This window comes from Macaca mulatta, chromosome 3 (assembly GCF_049350105.2).
Source record: "Macaca mulatta isolate MMU2019108-1 chromosome 3, T2T-MMU8v2.0, whole genome shotgun sequence".
NCBI classification, from domain to species: Eukaryota; Metazoa; Chordata; class Mammalia; order Primates; family Cercopithecidae; genus Macaca; species Macaca mulatta.
Window position 1 is genome coordinate 36123394 of NC_133408.1, and position 26248 is coordinate 36149641.

The 26248-nt window shown below is 49.1% G+C and overlaps 1 protein-coding gene across 37 annotated transcripts in view; it reads right to left on the bottom strand.

Annotated features, from left to right (window-relative positions):
- The window catches only part of MAD1L1 (mitotic arrest deficient 1 like 1), a 423997-nt gene that overhangs the window by 346015 nt on the left and 51734 nt on the right, over positions 1-26248 (bottom strand). For 2 of the 37 annotated variants that reach the window (XM_077995983.1, XM_077995977.1), the window contains exon 1: positions 17264-17870. The exons of 33 other annotated variants lie outside the window; for them this stretch is intronic. The gene's annotated coding sequence lies outside the window, so the exon portion shown is untranslated. Of the gene's footprint in view, positions 1-1443; positions 2059-17263; positions 17871-20049; positions 20853-26248 lie in introns of those variants that run through there. 2 more of the 37 variants (XM_077995978.1, XM_077995976.1) reach the window with 2 other exon arrangements.

Genomic DNA, 26248 nt, shown 5'->3' on the forward strand with positions numbered 1-26248 from the left:
TTCACGGCGAGTGTGTGTGTGTGTGTGTGTGTGGTGAGGGGAGTGGGCGCATGGTTTCACGGCGAGTGTGTGTGTGTGTGTGTGGTGAGGGGAGTGGGCGCATGGTTTCACGGCGAGTGTGTGTGTGTGTGTGTGTGTGTGTGGTGAGGGGAGTGGGCACATGGTTTCACGGCGAGTGTGTGTGTGTGTGTGGTGAGGTGAGTGGGCGCATGGTTTCACGGCGAGTGTGTGTGTGTGTGTGTGTGTGTGGTGAGGGGAGTGGGCGCATGGTTTCACAGCGAGTGTGTGTGTGTGTGTGTGGTGAGGGGAGTGGGCGCATGGTTTCACGGCGAGTGTGTGTGTGTGAGTGTGGGGTGAGGGGAGTGGGCGCATGGTTTCACGGCAAGTGTGTGTGTGTGTGTGTGTGTGTGTGTGTGTGTGTGTGTGTGCGTGTGTGGTGAGGGGAGTGGGCGCATGGTTTCACGGCGTGTGTTGCAAGAGCCATGGACGCATGGTTTCACAGTGTGTGGCGTCATGAGGTCGGCCTAACGGCATGGACCACCTGCACAAGAGTCATCTGCGGCAAGTCCAGCCTGCACCACCCCGCCCCACCCCATCCCACCCCACTGAATCAAGACCCCTGAAAGCGGGGCTCAGGGGCTGCACACAAGTTCCCTGGTGATTCTTACACACAACTACTTCTGGAACTACCGACCATCTGCATAGAGAGCGGAGGCCGGGCGCGGCGGTTCACGCCTATAATGCCAGCACTTTGGGAGGCTGTGCCAGGCAGTTCACCTGAGGTCAGGAGTTCGAGACCAGCCTGGCCAACATGGTGAAATCCTGTCTCTACTAAAAACACATAAAATTAGCCGGGTGTGGTGGCAGGTTCCTGTAATCCCACCTACTCAGGAGGCTGAGGCAGGAGAATTGCTTGAACCCAGGAGGCGGAGGTTGCAGTGAGCTGAGAGCACGCTATTGCACTCTGGCCTGCGCGACAAGAGCAAGACTCCATCTCAAAAAAGAAAAGAAAAGAAAAGAAAAAAGGAAAGAAAAGAAAAGAAATCGGGGAAAATCTAAGTGGAAAATAACCCTACAGCCTTCCGGGCAAGTTACCAAAGGCAATGCTTTATGCCACCAGGATGCCACCCACCACACCCGTGACGGAGAAAACACTGCCTGCTGCTGCTCTCTGTCAATCTGAAGGACAAATATTGGGTTACAGAATTTGGTCCAAGTCTAAAAGAAGAATCCTACAAATGTCATCACAAGAATTCTGGAAACTCAAACACCTGAAACTGCCTAAGTGGCTTTGGCTACTGTGTAAGACAAGGCTATGGACTTTTGATAATTTGATATATACTGGAACATCTTCCAAACAGTACTAATACAATATTTTAAAAATAGAAGTCAGTAATAACAAGGCAATGGGAACACGGCTGTGGGCAGGCCTGCTCCACTCACCACTCCGGGAGTGCAGGTCACCGTGGCCGCTCCGGCAGTGCAGGTCACCGTGGTCGCTCCCGGAGTACAGGTCACCGTGATCAGGAAGGGGCGATGACAGAACAAATCACAGCACTTAGAGGGCTCTTCCCCTTCATGTTATGATTTGAGTTCCCCACCGTGTGAGTCCACGCCTCACATGCGTAAGAACCCGCAAAAACTAAGAGAGACGGAGAAGTGAAAAGCAGCACAGCAAGCTCCCGACACGGAAGGCGCTGCCCATCTGGGAGAAGTGGGGAGCCGGCCCCCTGCAGTCTCTCCTCAGCACAGCACAGCACAGGCCCAGGGCCCCGGGACACAGGGCAGAGGGTGTCTGGAAGAGGAGGGCAGACACCTCTCGAGAAGCCCTGGGACTCAGGAACAGGGCTTGCGCCTGTGGGAAGAGAGGGCCGGAGCTCCACCACCACTGCCTGTCATGAGCTCCTACAAGAACAGGGGAAAGTTCTTGAAGAGCTGTTGAATCACGAAGGCTTAGTAAACAATTGCAGCCTTCGCCACATATCAAATCCAAGACCAGAGCCCCAACACCTCCAACTGGCAGGAAGAGTGTTTATTTTCCAGAAGCCTCCTGACCTGTGTGTGGTTAAAGCTACTCAGAGATGTTTACCGAGGGTGCTCTGGGGATTAGCTAAGTGCTCGTAACCAGGAGGAGCCGTGCCAAGTATCATTATGGCCTAAGAACAACTCCCGACAGTCCGTTCTGAAACCCGCGCTTCGCCGACTACAAAGTGGAAGGCATTCAGAGGCCTCAGGAGCCTCAGCTCGGCAATGACAGGGCAGTGACAGCTCCAACTGCAGTGGAGCCTGTGACATCTGCTGCTGCAAACGCGAGCTTCAGCTGCGAAACCTTTTTAATTCTAACTGGTGGGTTTTCAAGGGGAAGAAAGTCTGTTTTTTCTGCAGCTGAATTTTGACTCAAGCCCAGCTGCACGCAGAGCGGCAGAGGGCTGTGGGGAGTCCGGCCCACTGCTTTCTTTCCGAGGCGAGAGCAGCTCCAGCCCAAGCCACGGCTATTTTGGGGCTAACGGCAGATAGTGCCAGTTTCACTGAGTCTGAAAAACTGGAGATCCAGAGGACTCCGAGGTGGAAAATGAATGAAACGGCAACAGCCATCAAACTAATTAACAAACAAGACACCTCAAGCTTCCAAAGAATAGAAATCCACAGGGCCTGGGAGCACAGTCCAAAACTGCTGAGACTGGGGCTCCAGCCAGAGCCCTGTGGCAGGCGGGGAACACAACCCAAGCGAAACAGGCTCTCTCTACAGGGCTTGTTTTGCGAATAGAATGCAGAAATAGGAATAAAAATACATTAGACAGCAAAACCTCAGTGCTACAAACCAAAGGACAATCGGCATTCACAACTGCAAAGTCACAAGGGCAAGAGGGCGTCATATCAGCCAGATTTTTCTGGCTGACGCAACGTAATTGTGTGGAAAGGTGGGGCCGCCAGGTTGGGAGGGATGCATGTCCCCAGAACACGGGAGGAGCAGCTGGTGTTTTCCTAAAGACAGGGGACTAATGCCATGCTGTGTCGCACCTGGCCCTGGGTCAGGTTCCGCAGGAGCCACCTGCCCGAGGCTGTACCTGCTGCACCCAGCCTGAGGCCACTGAGCTGGAGCTCAGGCTCTCTGGTCCCAAGACCAGAGTAAGCCCAGGTCAGAGGACTCACACAGGGCACCAGTCCCTCTCACCAAGAGACTGGGCCGCTCCATGACACCTTGGCCACATGGCAGACGATGCCACTCACACTCTTCCAAGCAGAAGGAAGGTCACTCTTACCCCACGGAAAGGGACCCAGGAATGGTGTGGTCTCAGGCCTGGCTGCTCCACCACTTCTCTCCAGCCCCATCCGAAAGCCCAAAGGCCCACGCAGCAGCAAACCCTCGTCACACTGTGATGCCCCCCCACAGACAGCAACCACCTTCCTACGGGCACGTGGGTCCCACACACTGCCTGGGCAGGACAGGGGTGCAGGAGGCATCTGTTTCTCCACATCACTGCCTCAAAACCTCCCACGACGGGAGCCACGCTCCCACCTCAGGGCCTCTGCACAGCCCTCTTCAAGAACACCGCACCCCTAGATGCCCACGTGGCCTGCCCCCTTTTCATTTGTTCGAGTCTTCACTGGAATGTCACCTGAGCCCTGGCTCCCGGCCGCTCCTCCTGGTGCTCTCCTCCTCCACAGACCACCACCAGCTGAGATCTGCATCTTTCTACCAGCTTCTCTAGTGTCTTTTCCCCTCCACTGGAATGCAGGCTCCAGAAAGGCACACGACTGTTTTCTACTTTGTTCTGTTTTTTCCACTGGCCCAATAATATGTTTTCAATAAATATTAGGAGAAAGAACAAAAAAAAATAATATCATTCCAGAACAGTAACCATCCAACTAAATGCTACGCAAGTCATTCTACTGAACTCAGACCACTGGATTAAAAGTTCGGTATAACAGGTTAAATGTTACAGTCTATCCATACAATGGAGCCTGTGTAAGAGGGAAAAAACACATCGTTTCCTATATTAACATAAAAGATCACCAAAAAGGCATTGCCGAAGAGAGATACAAGAGGCGTATTATAAGTATGCTATGCCACCATGTGCAGAAAAGTCAAAACCTGCATGGCTGCGTTAATTCATTTTTGCACAAAAGAAGTCTGGCCGGCTGCCGTGGCTCACGCCTGGAATCCCAGCACTTTGGGAGGCAAAGGCGGGTGGATTGCTTGAGCCCAGGAATTTGAGACCAGCCTGGGCAACATGGTAAAACCCCGTCTCTGCAAAAAAAAATACAAAAATTTTCCAGGCGTGGTGGGGTGTGCTATAGTCCCAGCTACTAAGGAGGCTGAGGCAGGAGGATCACTTGAGCCTGGGAGGCAGAGGCTACAGTGAGCTATGATCGCGCACTGCACTCTAGCCTGGGTGACGGAATGATACCCTGTCTCAAAAAACTACATACATATAAAAGATAAACAAGAAAATAACAATGGCCTTATGCTGGAGAAGAACAAGAACATGGCAGAGGCTTGCCACTGAATACTTTTTTTTTTTTTTTTTTTTTTTTTGAGATAGAGGCTCGCTGTGTCACCCAGGCTGGAGTGCAGTGACATGACCTCAGCTCACTGTAATCTCCACCCCCCAGGTTCGAACACTTCTCCTGCCTCAGCCTCCAGAGTAGCTGGGATTACAGGTACCCACTACCATGCGAGCTAGCCACTGGATACTTTTTGAATGTTTTCAATATTTTGTACCAAGAAAATATAATAGCTGCTCAACACATAATTTACTTTTTTTTTTTTTTTTTTTTTTGAGACTGAGTCTGGCTCTGTCCAGGCTGGAGTGCAGTGGCCAGATCTCAGCTCACTGCAAGCTCCGCCTCCCGGGTTTACGCCATTCTCCTGCCTCAGCCTCCCCAGTAGCTGGGACTACAGGCGCCCGCCACCTCGCCTGGCTAGTTTTTTGTATTTTTTAGTAGAGACGGGGTTTCACCGTGTTAGCCAGGATGGTCTCCCTCTCCTGACCTCGTGATCCACCTGTCTCGGCCTCCCAAAGTGCTGGGATTACAGGCTTGAGCCACCGCGCCCGGCCTCAACACTTAATTTTCAAAGCCTAGTATTGCAACCTTACGTTGCAGAATCAGGTACTACATAAAAATTTTATAAAAAGAAAAATAATTCCCAAAACAAATTAATGCAGAGAAATCTAATTATAACCATTTGTAACAAAACAATTCTATCATTCCTAAGTGACGCTCAGCTATGCATAACAATGCAAATAATTTGCATTATAAACGGGGCAGCAATCTATCAGTGCAAAGTTTCCTATCCAGAATCAAGACGGTAATGGATCCCAGAAGGTGGCTCAGTGAGGAATCAAATGATGCGTGTATCTCAAACATTTCAACTTAAAACATAAAAACACACAATTATTTTCCAAGCTGCAAACTTTTTCTTCAAACATGGATCCATTATTTGGAGTTTCATCTTTTTTTTTTTTTTTTTTTTGCATGAACCACGTCCACGACACATGACAGTCGTGTTTGTGAGCTGCTGAGTGTCAGCTCCTGATTGTTAGTTGTTCCTCTAAACTGGATCCCTGTAATCTTCCTAGACCTTACAACTGTTCCTCGTCATCTTTCACGATTTGCTTTATTCAATGGCAATCTTTCAGCAATTTTCCTTCGGGACTTTGCAAAGCATTCAGCTTTGTCTTCACAGGAACATTGCTCTACACATAATTATTTTTCATCAGCTTCCATATTTAATTAAATTATGTAATTACGATGACATGCAACAGGCACAGACCGGCACATTAAGGACGGGCGGCCAAGGCCTCCAGGGAGCAGGACTGAGTGAGCGCCCGCAGTGTTTACAAAACTCGGGAGTGATCACAGAACCCAGGGGCTTGCTCTGGGGGTGTGGGAACTGGGAAGGTCCCCACGTTTTCAAAGAAACTTTCCTTTTTCTTGAGAATGGGCACACAGACGACAGTACGCATTCCTTGTTTTTTGTTTTTGTTTTTGTTTTATGAGACGGAGTCTCACTCCTTTGCCCAGGCTAGAGTGCAGTAGCATGATCTCGGCTCACTGTAACCTCCACCCGCTGGGTTCAAGCAATTCTCCTGCCTCAGCCTCCTGAGTAGATGGGATTACAGGCACACGCCACCACGCCTGGCTAATTTTTTGTATCTTTAGTAGAGACAGGGTTTCACCATGTTGGCCAGGCTGGTCTCGAACTCCTGACCTCGTGATCTGCCCGACTTGGCCTCCCAAAGTGCTAAGGTTACAGGCGTGAGCCACAGAAGCACACTCTTCTATGTATAACGCATTTTAAACTTTAAAAACAAATGGAGAAGAGCATGCTGGTCATGAGAGCTGCCGTGCAGCAGGAATCAGCACTCTTCTGGGCAAGCCTGGGGAGCACTGGTCGCCCTGGAGGCAGCCTGGACCTGGCTCCTCTCAGAGTTACCCCCCTCCTCACCATGCAAAATCTGACACAAAGCATCACCCTTATCCATGCCAAGAACTACTGGGAACAGAAACGTGCACATAGTCTTGTTTTCAAAAAGCAGGTTCTGCAAACCATCCAAAGCACAAAAGAGGCAGCAGAGTGAACACCTTAGGTCTGAGTCTCAGTCAAGCACTCAACTCTAAGTCCATTCATTGCAAATCTGTGACCCTGACCAACCAGTCAACTTCTCCAAACCTCAACCCCTCCTCAGGAAAATGGGAACAGTTACAGTCTCCGTTCCAGCATGGACTCACTGAGAACCGGATGTGTGCAAATGCCTACGTCCTCTTCTCAATAGGTTACTTGTACAACGAACTGCTGTATAAACAGAGACTATATGATTAGAAATAAACACTTTTCTATCCACTGGCCTCATTCCAGAGGAGACGTAAGTTGATTCTAACATCCTCAGGCACTGTTCCAAAGAGTGCCGACTGATGCAAAGGAATGGGAGAGGCAAGAGAACAGTCAGGCACAGCAGAAAGCCCGCACTCTGGAGGCAGCCAGGTGAAGGGCCCAGGTGAGACTGTTTTCTGGTCTATGAAATGGGCAATTCGACCCTCCTGCAGGGACTCTGCACTGAGGGCACCCAGCAATCAGTTGGAAACCCTGGACCCCTGTGACGGTTCCTGGTGCCCACGCCCATCACCCGAGCAGGGGCAGACGGCATGCCTATCAGTTTTTAGATCACATCGAACGGAGACACCAAATGTGTTAAGTGACAGAGCCACACTGAGAAGCAGAAAAAATGAGGGGGGAGGGGGGTGGTATAGGAAAAATAAATGTTTTGACAGTTGCACCAAAAAAATCAATTGTAGAAACATATGGTGGAAGCGTGCACCTGATCCGTCAGCACAACCTATGAAGACGCCTGCAGAATCTGCATCCAGAGAACAAACCTAACTGAGCATTTCCTGTGTGCCCAGCAAGGACACTGCACGGACAAACAGGAGGAGTCCTTTGCGGCCAGAGCTGAGTGGCTCGCTGAGGTGGCCAGCTATGATGACAAGAGTGGGCAGGCGACATCCCCGAGGCCCAGAGGAGGTGACAGTGGCGTGATCCAGTGACCGGATCCGGAGGAGAGTGGAAAGCCTGAGGCTGAGGGAAGGGGGTACGGTCACCTGGGAGGGCCAGGAAAGGGCGCTCGGGAAAGGTGATATCTGAGCACAGATTCAATGAAATAAGAAGTGGGCGATACAAATATGGCTGGGCGCAGTGGCTCATGCCTATAATCCCAGCTATTCAGGAGGCTGAGGCAGGAGAATCGCTTGAACCTGGGAGGCGGAGGTTGCAGTAAGCCGAGATCATCACATCATTGCACTCCAGCCTGGGTGACAAAGCGAGACTCCACCTCAAAAAAAAAAAATAGCAAGGGAAGAATTTATAGGAAGTTCTATAACAAGCAAGGCTAAGCTACAGCTGCCAGGGGATGAAGGGCTGGACTGGGGGAACCCAGGGAACTCTGGAGTGATAAAAGTGTGTTATCTGAACAAACACGTGTGTTCCACTTGTCACAACTCGTCCAGCGACACACCTCAATCTGCACACTTCAGTGTCCAGGCTCAGGGGATGCCTGAGCCATCAGCACGAACCCACAGTCACACTCTGGGATGCAAATTACCCACAGGAGGATGCTGCTGCCTGCTGCGCTCCAGCCACCAGGACCACCCTCTGCAGAGCGGGAGGAAGCAGCCATGCACAGCAGGGAGCCATGGGGAAACGTGGTCCAGGGGAGAGGGGACTCTGCGCCGCGTTTCACTGTAAACCAAGGAGGTGTCCACAGCACGAAACGACCAAAACACGTGTCTCAGCTCAACAGAATGGAAGGGGTGGGAAAAATGGGTGCTTTGGTAGGTGGCAGACTCCCCATCCCCCAGAGGTGCAGGGACAGACTGATGGGCAAGGTGGCTGGAGGCTCAGGGTGAGACAGAGTGCCCCTGAGGACCGGGGGGGCCCACAGCAACACGTGGCTCGCAGCTTGCCACGGCTGGGTGGTCACCCCATGCTGCCACAGCCCCACTGACAAGGCGGGTCTGTGTACGTGGCATGACCAGCCCCCAGGGTGCGCCTGTGCCCGGAACTCCAGTGTGGTAACTGTGGGTCCACACGCTCTGCAGAAGAGGAAGTAAGTCCTGGGGTCCATACTGATGAACTATCAGGGTCACTCATTAAGTGATTCAGTAAAACCACACGTTCTCCCACATGCAAACTTCCCACAAGAACAGGCCACCAGCAGCCAAGTCCACACCACCACGACCGTGACATGGTCCATCCAGACCTCGCCTGCCAGGAGGGGATCCTGCTACAGCCCTGGAACCAGGCCATGTTTCACGGCTCTTTTGCCAGGAACTGACCTCCCGCCTCCAAGCTAATAGGAGTCCAGCTCTCTCTCAGCTGCCCACAAGTCAGCAACTTGGCTCATCTGCTGCAGGGAAATGAGTTACAAGGCTCCACAGACACATGTAAATAAAATGAGGAAACTTCAACTTTACAGTTGCTGCCTTCACATTCTTTCTCCCAGCTCAGGAAGGATTAAAAGGACTTCAAAGCAGCCTGGGTTCCAATTAAGCCAGTGTGACCACCCCAGGGATGCTAGAATATTCCTGATTAACAAGAGGCGCTGTTTGAACTGTTCAAGCTAAAAAAAGCCCTCAGAACCTTTCAAACAAATGCCATAATTTTCTCTCCCTGTTTCCTCACTCTTTGGAAAAGCTGATCTTTTGAATGCTTCAAACATTCAAAAAGAAAGCTAGATAATGGCCCCCAACACAACTTCGGCAAAAAGCTCAGAACAGGGGCAGTGAGCGGAGAGCTTGGGATGCAATCACACACAAGCAGGGCTGCTTCCGGGAGGCGCGGCCTGGCCGGCTGAGTCTGTGACAGCACGTGTCCACCATCCACACAAGGCACAGCAGCTGGGCCGGGAGAATGACCCGGGCAGAACCACACCTGGCAGGGAGCTGCAGGGCCTCCATCATCATGCCAGGTGACCCCAGTGACAAGGGCCTCCAACAGAAGAGGCCCAGGGAAGGGCCTGAGAACCACCACTGCGCACCTGGACAGCGCACTCCGTTCACAAAGCACTCTTCCAGGAATGGCCACGGGCTGCTGGAGACTGAACTGGAATCACTGGAATCAGCGGAACTGATGGAACCCCCTTTTACAAAGACGCTCCCGTAGCTCCACGGGGCTGGAACCCAGGAAGGCCCCAGGTGAGCTCAGAACCCAAAAGCGACCCCACTGTAGACTGTGGACAGTGGCATCCGCGGATGGGAGAGGGCCGGTGAAACAGTAAGGCCAGGGCAGCACGCTTTACTGGGCAACGGATGTACTGCTGCAAGTGGGCGCAGTAGCAAGCAGGTCAAGGTCAAGGAAAACCAAGGGACTGTGACTTCAGAGATAACAGGTGTCATTCCTGACTGTTCTACATTTAGTCATGACTTTTAATGTTTAAGAATTAAAATTAGCAGGTTGGGCACAGTGGCTCACGCCTGTAATCCCAGCACTTTGGGAGGCCAAGGTGGTCGGATCACGAGGTCAGGAGATCGAGACCATCCTGGCTAACACGGTGAAACCCAGTCTCTACTAAAAATACAAAAAAAAATTAGCTGGGCACGGTGGCGGGTGCCTGTAGTCCCAGCTACTTGGGAGGCTGAATCAGGAGAATGGCATGAATCTGGGAGGTGGAGGTTGCAGTGAGCCGAGATCGCACCACTGCACTCCAGCCTGGGCAACAGAGCGAAATTCCATCTCAAAAATAATAATAATAATAATTAAAATTAACCTTGTGTGGTGGTGGGCATCTGTAAACCAGCTACTCAGGAGGCTGAGGTGGGAGGATCACTTGAGCCTGGGAATTTGAGGCAGCAGTGAGCTATGATCACACTCCAACCTGGGCAACCTCATCTCTTAAAAAATTAAAAAAAAAAAAAATACAATATTTTAGGCCAGGCATGATGGTGCATGCCTGTAATCCCAGCACTTTGGGAGGCCAAGGCAGGAGGATCATGTAAGCCCAGGAGTTTGAGACCAGCCAGGACAACATAGCAAGACTCTACCTCTTAAAATAAAAAAAATTTTAAGTAGTAAAATAATCATTCTGTAATAAATTTCACACTCCCCACTGCACCTATCTTACCTACAAAGATTTATTTTGGGAAAGAGGCAGCAGACTGCAGAGTAAAGAACAGTAAATTGGCCAGGCATGGTGGCTTTCACGCCTGTAATCCCAGTACTCTGGGAGGCCGAGGCGGGTGGATCGCTTGAGGTCAGGAGTTCAAGAACAGCCTGGCCAACACGGCAAAACCCTGTCTCTACTAAAAATACAAAAATTAGTTGGGCATGGTGGTGAGTGCCTGTAGTCCCAGCTACACGGGAGGCTGAGGCAGGAGAATCGCTTGAACCCCGGAGGCAGAGGTTGCAGTGAGCCGAGATCGTGCCACTGCACTCCAGCCTGGGTGACAGAGCAAGACTATCTAAAAAAAGAAAAAAAGAACAGTGAATTGAAAATCAAGTAAATCTGGCTTCTAGAGAAACAATCAAAGGCAATGTGGGAACAAAGGCCTTTAACGAACAGAAACTCAGAAAAAGGTGCATCGTTAGCGAGATGTTCTTTGAACTTGCTGAGCAATAAAGGGAGAGAAAAGGCCTCAGAACCCTAGAAAGGCAACAGCCACGCAACTGCAGACCTGGGCTATGGCCCCAGCTGGTCCCCAGCCTGCTGTGTGGCCTGGGCTGTGGCCCCAGTTGGTCCCTGGCCTGCTGTGTGGCCTGGGCTTTCCTGAACTTCGGTTATCTGTTCTTAAAAGGGAGGAAGGGACCAGGAGACCTCATCCTGATCTGTGATTCTCCTTCAGCAAACAAAAATCACCTGAGAATCTCTTCCTTCCAATGATGTGGCTGGTGTCAGGGAACCAGCCAGGAGAAGGTACAGGACAAGACTCCTGGGTGGAGGGCACCGCAAGGGCAAGGTCCTGAGGCCGGAACACCAAGGAGCTCTGGGAAGGTGGAGGAAGACCGCAAGCCCAGAGTAGGGGGCAGACACACGGGGCGTGGGGCCCAGAGGCCACCAGAAGGACTCGGGTTTTATTCCGAGTGTGTAAGGAGCCAGGGATTGTGTCTGAAGCGGGAGGAACACGCGCTCGGACTCGCTGGTGGGTTCTTACATGGGCTTTCCCCCAGCTGAAGGATGAGTTATTAAATGTGTTTTAAAATGTGTTTTAAAATGCGTTTTAAAATGCGACGTGTACCCGGTGCTTGTTCTGGCGCTGTTCGTAACAGGAAGAACCGGAAGCATATCACAGGAGGCAAACGATCCGTGGTAGGACACGTGTGGGATGGCCTCCTCTGTGGCAGAAAGGACATTTGTGACCTATGATGCAAACTCAGGTGGCTACACATTCGCCTGCAGGACTGCACCTTTTAAAGTCTGTATGTAGACAATGAAGAGCTACAAAGGTAAAAAGGAATCTCCTAAGAGCAGGTAGGGATGCGACTGGTGGGATTACAGGGGATTGGCAGTTTCCTTTTTATGTATCTGTATCTCTCCACTTTGTAAAGAACATGACTTGTGCAGTAAAATTAAGAAAAAAAGATCTATAGTCACGTTGCTCAACTTCCTCATGCCAAGGAAAAAAAGCATTTAGGAACAGAAATTGTTCTTTACCTGGAAAAAAAAAAATCTCTGCTCCAATCCAATAAGGCGAAGGAAAAAAGGCTTACAGAGCTGTGCACATTAGAAAAGGTGCCCTCTTGCACTGAGCAGTGGCAGGCGTGTCTACACTGCAGGTGCCAGGCTCGGCGCTGTGTGCAATTAACACGTCAGGAGAGTTTAAGGAGAGCGGAACAAGCAGTAGGTCAAGGCGCCAGGACTGAGAGCACGAAGGCCCACCGGGGGCACTTGGAGCAGGGGCTGGACCACAGTCTGGGTGGAGGGTCACGGATAAACCCTAAATGGTGAATGCACATAAAGGGGCCGCGCCTCCAGGACTCACGCCCTCAGGTGGCCCCTTCCACAAAGACCCAGGCCAGGCTCCGACCACAGCTACTGCAGCCACGACCAACAGGCTTAGGGCACCTGCATGCCAGGGCTTGTCCCCACGGGCTCTGGCCACCACGTGAAGCAGCTCGTCTGCCCTAGCCAGAGAGAGCCCCTGAGGAAAGAAGGCAGCCCTGCCTCCCGGCCACTGACAAGGCAGCATACATGCACGTAAAGCCATCCCGATGTCCCATCCCCAACTGCCACCAGGTTGGCCCCAGGCAACCTGCAGAATCCTGAAAAATTACCAAGCACTGTTCAAAGCCACTAAGTGTTCAGGGTTGGAGTGGGCCATAACACGGAAAGGGAAGGGCATGTGGGAGGGCCGAGAGAGTGGGGGAAAGCACAGAACTCATGTTTGGTGCGGTTGGCGCAGAGGCTGAGGCGGGGATGACAGAGAAGCTGGAGAGCCAGGCAATGGCAGGAGGCCTCTGGTCAGCCACATCGAGACACAAGGACTTCATCGTGACATCAGCAGGGACAGGCGAACAGCTTTGAGCAGGGTCTCGTGATCACTGCTTCATCTCAGACAGATCCCTCCAAGTGCCAGAGTGAAGAATAGTTGCAAGACGCAGAAGTGAAGCCAGGGACAGTAAGGCGGCCGCTGCACGAGAAAGCGTTTCTAAGTGGCGTGGCGGCAGTGGGGATGGGCTGGAACTAGCAGGATCCCAGGAAAGCAAGGAGAGGAAATCATGGGAAAGGCAACACAGGCTGAGAAGAGAAAGACGGGGTGTCAGAGATGAGAACCAGGTGCCTGCCGTGGGCGCTGAGTGGACAGGCCTGCCTCTTCCAAGGATGAGAACCGGAGGAGCCCCAAGCTCCCTGTGGCTAGTGAAACACAGGTGGGGCTCGCGGTAACAGGCGATCGAACGCAGAACAATTTCCCACCTTCGACAATTCAAAGATCACAGTTGGAACATAGCTGATTTAGCAAGACAGGCAGAATTTAATAGTGCTTCAAAAGGGCCCAATTTTCCCTGCTGCTACACCACTGGTGGCTGCCATTAATGAATGGGGTAGAAAATAGAACTGCGGAGAACTTTCGGAGAATCCTAATAATCTGCGGAAGAGAAGCAACGTTTCCTGCGTATCGTGCCAGCAGAGGGAAGGGCACTCTCATTCTCCCCAATTTAAAGATAAAAACGTGGGTGCAGTTCCACAACCTGCCTGAGCCCACACAGCCAAAGGAGGCAGCAGGCCTCCACCCAGACTCTGACCCAGCAGGCTCACAGGACTGTCGGCACTGTGGTGCTGGAGCCAGAGCGCGCACACACAGGCGCATGCGCCCCAGAAAGATTCCTCAACGTTACCCCCGACAGTGCCTAGCAGTTTACAGAAGGCCACGCATGGGCCACCTCCGCCGTGCAAAGGACAGCAGAGAAGCCCAGCAGCCGGAGGGTGGAGATGCTACGTTCCTGAGGCCTCACCGTGCCCAGTAAGAGAGCACCACGCAAGCTGCCAAAGGGGCCACGAGACCACACAGCCCAATACCAGACCCGTAAGAGATGCCAGAAATCAGCCGCATCTGGAGAGCCCTGGGACAGACACACAAGTTCATCACCACGAGGCCTGAGTCTGACGGGAAGAGCACACAGCAATGCAACACTGAGATGTGAGGGTTCAGATCCGGCCGCTCACCAGCTTAAGTCCTCTGGATAGCTGCTAACCTCTTTTGCCCGCGCTTCCTCACTCATAAAACGAGTGTGACAACAGTGCCCCCACCTCAAAGGGTGGCAGGGAGGACTGCTGGAGTGAAGGCCCAGGAAGTGCTTGGAGCAGCACCTGGAAAGGGCCCGGCGGGCGTTCTCCGTCATCATTCCTCACCACGCAGCCTTCATTCTTCACAGCCCTGCGAGACACCACGGCCGCTCCCATTTGACAGACAAGCACACGAGGCTCAGGCAGGACGTGTCTGGCCCAAGATCGCACCTCTGGGAAGCTGCAGAATCCCACGTGAACCCCAGACTCCAACTCTCGCCTGTCTCTTGCCCATGCAGACCTCAACTCCGCAGAGCCCAGGGCCCAGCCGCAGTAAGTCATGGTGCTGGTGCGAAAGGTCCCAGGTCTCCAGAGTACATCCACGCCTCCTCAGGACAAAGGGCTCCTCTGGGAAAAGGCACAAACACTGCCAGCACCGTATGCTTCCCAGAACAGAAAATAGGAGGGCACCACCGCCAGGACGGGGCAGCCCAGGCACAGCCACTCGCCAACCTTGGCCGGCTCAACTTCCCAGAAGTGTCCAGCAAAGCTGTCAGTAGCCCTCATGGTGCCACCTCTGGGGACGGGCAGGACTCAGCTCCAGTGCCTGATGAGCCCTCGCACAGGTGTCCGTGGAACAGAAATAAGGGACAGAGGACCGAGGCCCTAAACAGCTGAGAACCCACGTGGTTGGCCGCAATCCCATCTCAGCCCTGCTGGCTGCCAGGACGAGGCTGGAGCCTCACATGGGCTCCCAGGGTGAAGTCAGAAGTCAGAGGTGCTTGAGGCTGCTCCATCAGATGGCTCCTGGGAGCGTGCACACCGTGGTCTGTGTGCACAGAAGACCCCAGACGGTGCCAGGCACCCTGCACACACCCCTCTGGCTGAGACTCCAGCACCTGCTAGCATGCCCCTGGCATTCCCAGTCGAATCTCCTTTTCTCCCATTTATACATATTCCTCTCCAAGTTACATAAACAAAGTGTACATAGTCAAACTACAAGGTTTGTTATGGCAAGCAGCCGCCCCCAACTCCATTCTGCATCTCCTGGCCCAGTTCCCAGCCTCAGAAGCACTCTAAGTTATTTGAGTCAATTATGTTGAAACAGACCTCCCTTCCTGAAACGACAGGCTTTTGTTGCCACTTTCCTAATTCTTCAGTTCGGGGCATTACCTATGACTTCCGGGATGGAAGAGGAGGCCATGGCTCCTTGCTCCCACCAGCCCTCTGCCGCCCCACAGGTACTACCACCACCACCACAGCTCCAGCTGCCCGCGTCTGGCTGAGCACACAACTGGACCAGCGCCACTCACGCCGAGGCCACACGGGAAGGTGTGGTGACTTCCACCTCCTTCCGACTTTGGGTTTCCCCTCAAGCTAATAGGAGAAAGGGTTTTTCACTTGCTTAGCTGTCTGTTTATCGCTCATTCCACCCTGGCTCTTTAAACTGTTCAAATCTCCTCTGGAGATGTGCGGGCGCACCCGGCATCAGGCTGCCTGGCAATCTTGTCTTTGGGGAGGCTCTCAGTGCCACTTCCTGCTCTGAGAACTGAGCCCCGTCTGCCCGGGCACAGGCATTGTCTCCAGCTGCTGCTCCCCAGTGATGGATACCCTGCTCCCTGTGTCCCAACCCTTCCTCAGTCATCAGTCTCTCTCTCTCTCTCTCTTCCTTAGTACCATGCACCCTCCAGAAGCTTTCTGGAAAGAGATTTGAGGGAGATAACTTGTTTTTAAGACAGGATCTCACTCTACTACCCAGGCCGGGGTGCAGTGGTGTGGTCATAGCTCACTGTGGCCTCAACCCTGTGGACTCATGTGATCCTCCTGCCTCAGCCCTCCACACCCGGAGTACCTAGGGCTACAAGCAGGCCAGCACACCCAGCTGTTGCTGTTGTTGCTGTTGTTGTTGTTGATGATGAGATGGAGTCTTGCTCTCCTATACCATTACCCACAATGGTCTCCAACTTCTAGGCTCAGGTGATCCTCCCACCTCAGCCTCTGAAAGTGCTGAGATTACAGGTATGAAGCACCATGCCTGCCCAGTAAGACCGACTTTTTTAAAGACTTTGCCTTTGGGCCTTTAGTCTGCTCTCTCATGTGTCTGTTAGTTTCATTGGGTATGGAATCAAAGGCTGAAAATTATTTTCCTGCAACTCTAGACCACACTGCTTTACTCTACGCTAAATTCCAATGCTGCCGTTTAGAAGCACAAAGCCATCCTGATTCCCGCTTTGTATGTAACCTATTCTCATCCTTCTGAAAGTGTGTAGGATCATGTCTTTACCCTAATATTTGGGGTCACAGCAACATGCCATGGCAATGGTCTTTGATCACAGACGTTCGTCCACTGGACTGGGTACCTGGTGGCTCCTTCAGTCTAGAAGATGCTTAGGCTCTAAGAAAGTGTTTTTGAATTGTTTCATCATGCTGTTCTCCCCGCCATTTCTTTGCTGGACTTGTTGAATATGGTTCACAGAACCCAGTCCTCGGAGTCTATTCCATTTCTCTCGTTTGATCTTTTTTTTCTTTCTGGATTTCCTTAACTTTTCGAACACTTACACTGATTTTTTTTTTCCCCATATCTGTTCACAGTTTTAATTTCCTGGAACTCTTCTTGTTCACCGAATGTTCTTCTTCCAGAGAACATTTTTCTTGTTTCATTATCTTCTCTTGTTAAAATAACTACTTTTATCTCACTGAGCATGCTTATGAGAGGTTTCTTCCTGGAACTTTTATCTTTGCATAATTTCCATTTCCTCTATGCCACTTTTCTGTTTGCTTGGTCTATACCTTTTACACCAGAGACTCCTTCAGATGTCTAGGAGGCTCTGAATGAGATTGTGACGGCGCCTGTTAAGTTTCACGGCAAGAGAGAGTTGTGAGGTGGCAATTTCAGTGCCTTTCTGTCCCCCCTCTGGATAGTCTGTGGCCCCACAGGAGGCTCTTCTACTCTCTTGCTTAGTGGACAATGCTCCACCAGCCCCAACTCAATGCTTAGCGGGGACAAAGCTGGTCATCTCGGCGGTCACACCGAGTTCACTTACCGTGGTCCATAAGGCACCCCATCCCGAAAAGCGCCAAGTGCACGACCATCAGCTTTACTGCCTGCTCAGCACACCTAATGCCTGCCCCGGCTGGGCTGGGCTGAGCAGGGACCAGGGCCTCCGAGCAGCCGACTCACAACACACTCTTCCGTCCTTGTGTGGCCACTCAGGAAGTAACCTGTCACAGCTCCCAAGCCTGGTCACAACACACTCTTCCGTCCTTGTGTGGCCACTCGGGAAGTAACCCTGTCACAGCTCCCAAGCCTGGTCACAACACACTCTTCCGTCCTTGTGTGGCCGCTCTGGAAGTAACCTGTCACAGCTCCCAAGCCTGGTCACAACATACTCTTCCGTCCTTGTGTGGCCACTCGGGAAGTAATCTATCACAGCTCCCAAGCCTGGTCAAACCTCTGCTGTACAGATCAAGCTAACTCTTGGCCTTCCCCACTCCCAAATTAGCATTTGGTTTTCTCAAGTCAGCTAAGTCCGTCACCAACTCTCCAATACATATTCCAGCTTCTGAAATAGGAATGCTATGACTTCACTTTCTCCTTATTCACATGACCCTTTGCTTAAAAAAAAAAAAAAAAAAAAAAAAAAAAAAAAAAAAAAAAAGAACCACCACTCTTTTCACTGCAGTATTAGGTTTCAGAAAGAAAAAGGTAGGTATATGTACTCAATCTACCATCCTCTCCATCCCCTAAACTGGTCCTAGAAAAACTCTGGCAACACACTTTTCTATGTTACCAGTAAGCCACATTCCTCAGGCTTGTTGAAGGACTGCCCAAGTAGGAGCCAAGTACAGCCCGACAGACCTCAAGAATTCCCACCACAGAAGGGGTGGGAATCCTCCTCCTGAAGCCCTGGTCCCTTCCGTCCAGGCCATCCCACGCAATCACCCAGGAAGTTTCGTAAGCATGTAAAATAAACCCACTGACAGGAAATAAAGATTAAAAACAGATGGAAAAAAATACAATAGTGAGAAATCAACCAAGTCAAAAATCAGTTACTTTAAAAGGCTAATAAAGTTGGCAGACATCTGAAGATATTAAGAGAGAAGAGAAAAGGCACAGAAAACCAAAATCAGGCAGGAAAAAAGGACTATCATCAGCCATCCTGTCTGCATTATACATTTTTTAAATTAAACACAAGTCTGAGGATGAGTCTGGGTGCGGCAGTTCACACCTGTAATCTCAGCACTTTGGGAGGCCAAGGCGAGCAGATCACTTGAGGTTGGGAGTTCGAGACCAGCCTGGCCAACATGCCAAAACCTCATCTCTACTAAAAATACAAAAATTAGCTGGGCATGGTGGCACACGCCTGTAATCCCAGCTACTCGGGAGGCCGAGGCAGGAAAATCACTGGAACCTGGGAGGTGGAGGTTTCAGTGAGTCGAGATTCCGCCACTGCACTCCAGCCTGGGTGAAGAATGAGACTCCATCTCTGAGAAAAAAAAAAGAGTGAAATATTGAACATTTTCCCCCAGATCAAAACTAAGAACAAGCTGTCTGCTATCACCACTGCTATTTCACATTGTACCGGAGGTACCCGCCAATGTAATAATGTGATAAAAAGAAACAAAAGCTCAAAAGGAAGAAGTAAAACTGTCTTTACTTGCAAATAGCACTATTTTTACACAAAAAAAGTCTCAGGAATCTTAAAGAAAAAAAACTTACTGCACTAAGAGTGAATTCAGCAAAGTTACCGGACAATGTCAAAACACTAAAACTATACTGTCTGTATACACGAGAATTCAGCAAAGTCACCGGACACTGTCAACATACTAAACTATAATGTGTCTATACAATAACAGCAAATATTGGAAAAGTGACATTCTTCAAAATTCTACTCAAATTATCGTCAACAATACAAAATTCTTAGGATTACATTTATCAAAAGATAGGCAAGATCTCCTTTAAAAAACCTATGCTAGTAATAACTGGTTGCTTGGTGAACTGTGTGACCAGAGCTGTGAAATCAGAAGAGACACCAGCCTTCTCCAGGTGAACTGTGAATCACTAATAGGTTATTAAAAGATGTATTTCAGAAACGGTGCGCTTCAGTGGAGACTCCTGGAGATCTGTCAATGCCTTCGCATTCCATAATATGTTTTAATGTCAGGAGAAACACACATGAAAATGCTTGTGAAAGAGTCTGGTCAAGTTTTTCTGTATCTGAGTCCTACAAGTGCTCTCCCTGGTATCAGGCAGTAACAACATAGTGTTATAGCCACAATTTCAATGACCTAAAATGATTAGCCACATTACCTCTTTAACTTGAATCTAGCACTTTCTAGGCCACTGGTTCTCAAGTGGCCTAGTGCTATGCATTCATGTATAGCAGATGTATTCACGAGGTTTTATGAAATTAAAAATGGTTCACTCTATCTCAGATTTACCCAATCTCTCCACTGATATGCTTTGATATATTCCAGGAATATTTTGTCTCAACATTATACATCTCAAGACTGTTTTCTTCATAAAAATTATGTTCACCCATTTCAATGAATCAGATGTTAACATTCACTGACTTCTTTGAAACAGGCTTACTCATTATCCTTGGTAATATTTTGTCTAATTTTTTATTTGCCTTTTTATCTTTGTTTTGGATGCCACAGAAACAACCCAATTTCCTCATTAGCTGCATTATTCTTATTACAACCACATCAGACATTTCAGGTTAGAAAATTACACAAAACCTCATCAGGCATTTCACGCTTAAAAATTATCAGTAAGAAATTAACTGTTACCATTAAGTCTTTTCTGTTCGACTCTGAAAACACCTGCCTGAAAGCTCAGGATAAACTCATAGGCCAGAGCTTGCATCTTCAACAAGAAGGGCGGTCTCAGCGGCTCTGGAGAAGGACTGCAGCCGACATCTCCACTACTGAGACCTACGGGGACAGGCTCCAGCGGCAACAGCAACACTTACACCACTTTCAAACACACCAGGAGGGTGAGTCCACATTTCCAAATTCACGTGAGGTTATAAACCCTAGACCTAAGAGGATAAGAATTAATTACACAAAACTAAATGAACTGAAGAGGGAAGTGTTATTGAGGTTATTTGTGGATGTTGGTTTTATGTTCTATTTTCTGGATATGAAGGGAAGTGATTGCACTTCCTTCTTAAGCTATTTAACCTACAACAATTTGTTGAACTCAGCTTTGATAAAAATGAAATATTTTCAAATGATCTGTGCCCTTCACTGGTATCCCAGAGTTCAGAAACTCTGAGTCTCCTTAATTTTCATAGCAGTAGGTTCAATAAGAACCTTTCGTTGCCGGGCACGGTGGCTCACGCCTGTAATCCCAGCACTTTGGGAGGCCGAGGCGGGCGGATCACAAGGTCAGGAGATCGAGACCATCCTGGCTAACACGGTGAAACCCCGTCTCTACTAAAAATGCAAAAAAATTAGCCGGGCGAGGCGGCGGGCGCCTGTAGTCCCAGCTACTCGGGAGGCTGAGGCAGGAGAATGGCGTGAACCCGGGAGGCGGAGCTTGCAGTGAGCCGAGATCGCGCCACTGCACTCCAGCCTGGGCGACTAAGCGAGACTCTGTCTCAAAAAAAAAAAAAAAAAAAAAAAAAAAAAAAGAACCTTTCCTCCTTTTTAACGTGATAGAATTGGACAAATCGTACAACCAATGCCTGACCTGAGAGTCATCTGAGAACAACGCTCTTTCAATAAAGCGTGACAAACTGCTCTGAGAGGTCAAGGATGGCTGTGCACATGCAGCCAACAGCAACAAAACTCCCCCATCTTCCAGACGGTAAGGCCACTTACCGGAAAAGTCAGGAACCTCAGGATACTGGGAGGACCTCAAGAGGGGAATTCACCCAAATGTTCAGGAAGAAAACATAAAATAAATTTGCAATCATGAAACAGAACAGTTCTTAAAGCACAGAAATTAGGCTGGGCACGATGGCTCATGCCTGTAATCCCAGGACTCTGGGATGCCAAGGCTAGTGGATCACCTTAGGTCAGAAGTTCGAGACCAGCCTGGCCAACGTGGTGAAACCCTGTCTCTACGGAAAATATAAAAATTAGCCAGGCATGGTGGCGGGCACCTGTAATCCCAGCTACTCAGGAGGCTGAGGCAGGAGAATCACTTGAACCCAAGAGACGGAGGTTGCAGTGAGCCGAGATCACGTCACTGTACTTCAGCCTGGGCAACAGAGAGAGACTGTCGCAAAAAAAAAAAAAGAAAAAAGAAAAACTACTATCACGAAAGAAAAAATTGATGAATTGGATTTCATCAAAATCAAAAATTTTTACTCATCCAAAACACCATTAAGATCTCAGTAAAGGCCGGGCACGGGGGCTCACGCCTATAATCCCAGCACTTTGGGAGGCCAAGGCGGGCGGACCATGAGGTCAGGAGATCCAGACCATCCTGGCGAACACGGTGAAACCCGTCTCTACTAAAAATACAAAAAAATTAGCCGGGCATGGTGGCGGGCACCTCTAGTCCCAGCTTCTAGGGAGGTTGAGGCAGGAGAATGGCGTGAACCCAGGAGGCGGCGGAGCTTGCAGTGAGCAGGGATCACGCCACTGCACTCCAGCCTGGGCGACAGAGCAAGACTCCATCTCAAAACAAAAAAAAGATCTCAGGAAAAAATGTCAGAATAAGAGCCTGTGGAAGTTCACTTCACCATAAAAGCAACAGAAGAGTGACTAAAATGGTCAGAATCAGCTTTTTGAACTCTGAAAATTAATCAAAGGCTTACAGCAATCCGGTAATATTTGGTCAAGAAAATCAGGTGGTTCTCAAGGAGAGTGTGCCGGGGGCATTTTAACTCACCCTGGTCCCAGCCCCCACACCCCAACTCCATGGTAGCCTTGAAAAATCACAGTCTAGGCCGGGCACAGTGGCTCATGCCTGTAATCCCAGCACTTTGGGAGGCCGAGGCAGGTGGACCATGAGGTCAGGAGTTTGAGACCGGTCTGACCAACATGGTAAAACCCCGTCTCTACCAAAAATACAAAAATTAGCTGGGCGTGTGGTGCACGTCTGTAATCCCAGCCACTAGGGAGGCTGAGGCAGGAGAATCACTTGAATCCGGGAGGCAGAGGTTACAGTGAGCCGAGATCGCGCCATTGCACTCCAGCGACAACAGCGAGACTCTGTCTCAAAAAAAAAAAAAGAAAGAAAAATCACAGCCTACATTCCCAGGGCAGAGGGAGCAGAATGGGGCTGGCATCTCTCAAAATATCATTCCCAAAGAAGAGTTATTAGTTGACCCATCTGGGTCACTTACTACCTTAAGATCCCGATTGAAAGTCCTGTCTTAGGCCGGGCATGGTGGCTCACGCCTGTAATCCCAGCACTTTGGGAGGCCGAGGCGGGTGGATCACCTGAGGTCAGGAGTTTGAGACCAGCCTGGCCAACATGGTGAAACCTCATCCCTACTAAAAATCCAAAACATTAGCTGGGCGTGGTGGCAGACGCCTATAATCCCAGCTACTCGGGAGGCAGAGGCAGGAGAATCGCTTGAAGCCGGGAGGCAGAGGTCGCAGTGAGCCAAGATCGTGCCACTGCACTCCAGCCTGGGCAACAAGAGCAAAACTCCATCTCAAAAAAAAAAAAGAAAGTCCCGTCTTGATTTGACCTCCCCTAACCTCTCCCAGGGCAAAAACTTGGTGGGGGGATGAGTCTGTCAACCACTTTGACCTCACGAACGCCTGAGGTGACAGCAGTGACAAACAAAAGACTCGCCAAAACGCTGACACAGAAAAGCTAAGAAATGAGCTGTGCGTGGGGACTGAGATTCTAAGGGACCATGTCCGAGCATCTTGCGCACAGGCTCAGAAAGGCCTGTGAAGGCCCTGGGTTCTCCCTCCTGCTCACCTTGAAGCTCTGAGCAAGCAGGAAATGAGGGCAAAGGCAGAGTGGTCACCACCAGGCCCGGCGTGCACTGGAGCCACTCATCAAAGACTCACCAGTTCCAGGTATCTCAGGAAATCTCTGGCTAATATTCATTCTGAGACTGGCCTTTGCTGTAGATAGAGACTCTAGCCTAAAGCATGCCGACCTTCAAGACAAGAATTAGAGGCAAACAAAAACTGTCCACAGATCACAGAGACTTCATAGCCATGGTTAATTTATGACTAAGAGTTTCCAAATGTGAAATGTCTAGTGAGGTTTTATAATAAAAATAGTGCAACTGTCAAGGAAACTGGGTTTGTTTCTGTAGCATCTGAAACAAAGTAAAATGCCAGTGAGAAAATTAAACAAAATATCTCTGGGGATAATAACTGTTATTGGATTGCTCACTGCTAACATATAGAAATAGAACTAATTTTTGGCCGGGCGCGGTGGCTCAAGCCTGTAATCCCAGCACTTTGGGAGGCCGAGACGGGCGGATCACGAGGTCAGGAGTTCGAGACCATCCTGGCTAACACGGTGAAACCCCGTCTCTACTAAAAAATACGAAAAACTAGCCGGGCGAGGTGGCGGGCGCCTGTAGTCCCGGCTACTCGGGAGGCTGAGGCAGGAGAATGGCGTAAAAACCCGGGAGGCGGAGCTTGCAGTGAGCTGAGATCCGGCCACTGCACTCCAGCCTGGGCGACACAGTGAGACTCCATCTCAAAAAAAAAAAAAAAAAAAAAGAAATAGAACTGATTTTTAAATAATGATCTTGTATCCTGCAACTTTGTTGAACTTATTTACTAGCTCTAATAATTTTGTAAATTATTTGTATTTGTATTCTTTCAATTTTTTTCATGTATAAAATCATGTCTTCTGCAAATAGAGACAGTTTTCTTCTTCCTTTCCAATCTGGATGTCTTCTATTTCTTCTCCTTACATAAATGTCCCAGGCAGAGCCTCCGGCACGATGCTGAAGAGAAGTGGAGAAAGCACCTATCCTGTCTTCACTTTTCTTCTCTCTCTGCTTCATTCCCCATACCAGACCATCTTGACGGACCTATCTTCAGGTTTGCTGATTCTTTCTTCTGCTGCTCAAATATGCTGGTAAGCTTATCTAGTGAATTTTCATTTCAGATGCTGTACTTTTCATCTGTAGAATTTCTACGTGGTTTCCCTTTATAATTTCTTTTTATTGATATTCTGCTTCTACTGATTGCTTTTTCCACCATGTATGAATTAGACTTTCTTGCTTCTTTGCATGTCTTCTGATTTTTGTGGCAACTCTGGAAATCAGATTCTCTGCCCTCACCAGGGCTGGCTGCTGGTGCTGCTAGCTGTAGTTGTTTTTTACTTATTTCATGACTTCTTAACTAATTCTGTAATGTTTGTGTCTCTGTTCTGTACGGCCACTGACGTTTCTACTCAGTTTCACATGAGAAACTTAGCCATGAGAAATACAAATTAAAAAGTACGTCAGATTTTTTAAAACGCTAAATATCACTAAGTATCAGGGAAATGCAAATCAAAACCACAATGAGATACCACCTTACTCCTGCAAGAATGGCCACAATTTAAAAATCAAAAAATAACAGATGTTGGCTTGGATGTGGTGAAAAGGGAACTCTTTCACATTGCTCATGGGAATGTAAACTAGTACAATCACTCTGCAAAACAGTGTAGAGATTCCTTCAAGAACCGAAAGTAGAGCTGCCATTTGATATGGGAATCCTCCAGAGGAAAAGAATTCACTCTGTGAAAAAGACACTTGCGCACACGTGTTCACAGCAGCATAATTCACAACTGCAAACATATGGAACCAGCCTAAAGGCCCATCAAGCGGATAAAGAAAATGTGAGAGAGATATATACATATAATATATATGTTTTTTATATATAATATATATAATAGAATACTACTCAGCCATAAAAAGGAATGAAATAATGGCATTTGCAGCAACTTGGATGGAGCTGGAGACCATTATTCTAAGTGAAGTAAACTCAGGAATGGAAAACCAAACATCTCATGTTCTCACTTGTTAAGTGGGAGTTAAGCTATGAGGACACAAAAGTGTAAGAGTGATTTAATGGACTCTGGGGACTCAGGGGAAAGGGGTGGATAAAAGACTACACACTGGGTACAGTATACACTGCTCAGGTGACAGGTGCACCAAAATCTCAGAAATCACAACTACAGAACTTTTCCATGCAATCAAACACCATATGTTCCCCAAAAACTATTGAAATAAAAAATAAAATCTCATTAAAAAAATAAAATCCTACTGATATAAACAATAAAGATTATAAAATGTAATTGGAAACAATTTTTTGTCCCACAGTAAGTCATTGTTTAAATTATGGTATATCCATCCAATGAAAAATCATGCGGTCATTTAAAAAAAAAAAAAACAGTTAAGATACCACTCCATACCCACGAGGATGACCATAAGAAAAAAGACATCATAATAAGGGTTGAGAATTCAGAGAAACTGGAATCTTCATATACTGCTGGTGGGAATGTAAAACGGTAGAGCTACTATGGAATATAGTTTGGCAATTCCTAAAACAGTTAAATAAAGAGCTATCATGTAACCCAGTGTTTCCACTCCTGGGTATATACTCAAGAGAAGGGGAAAAAAAAAGTCTCATACTAACATCTATACTTGAATGTTCGTAATCGCCAGAAAGTGAAAACAAGCCAAATGTCTACAGATGATGAATGGGTCACTGAAATGCGTTCTGGCGACACAATGGGGTATCATCAAGCATCATGTGGTGGAAGGGGGCGCTGACCCGTGCCAGTGTGGACGCCCCTTGAGAACATGCTGAGAGTGGGCGCCAGCACAGAGGCCACCTACGGTGGGATTCCACTGATACACAATATCCAGAACATGCCAACCCAGAGACAAAGAACAGAGGAGTGGCTGCCAGGGGCTGGGGGAAAGGAGAACAGGGAATTTCTGCCAACTGGCCTTCCTTTGGGGACCAGGACAATGTTCCGGAATTAGACAGTGGGTATAAGTGTACAACCTTAAAAATATACTAAAAGCCACCAAATTAAACACTTTAAAACAGACGATCGGCAGGGCATGGTGGCTCATGCTTATAATCCCAGCCCT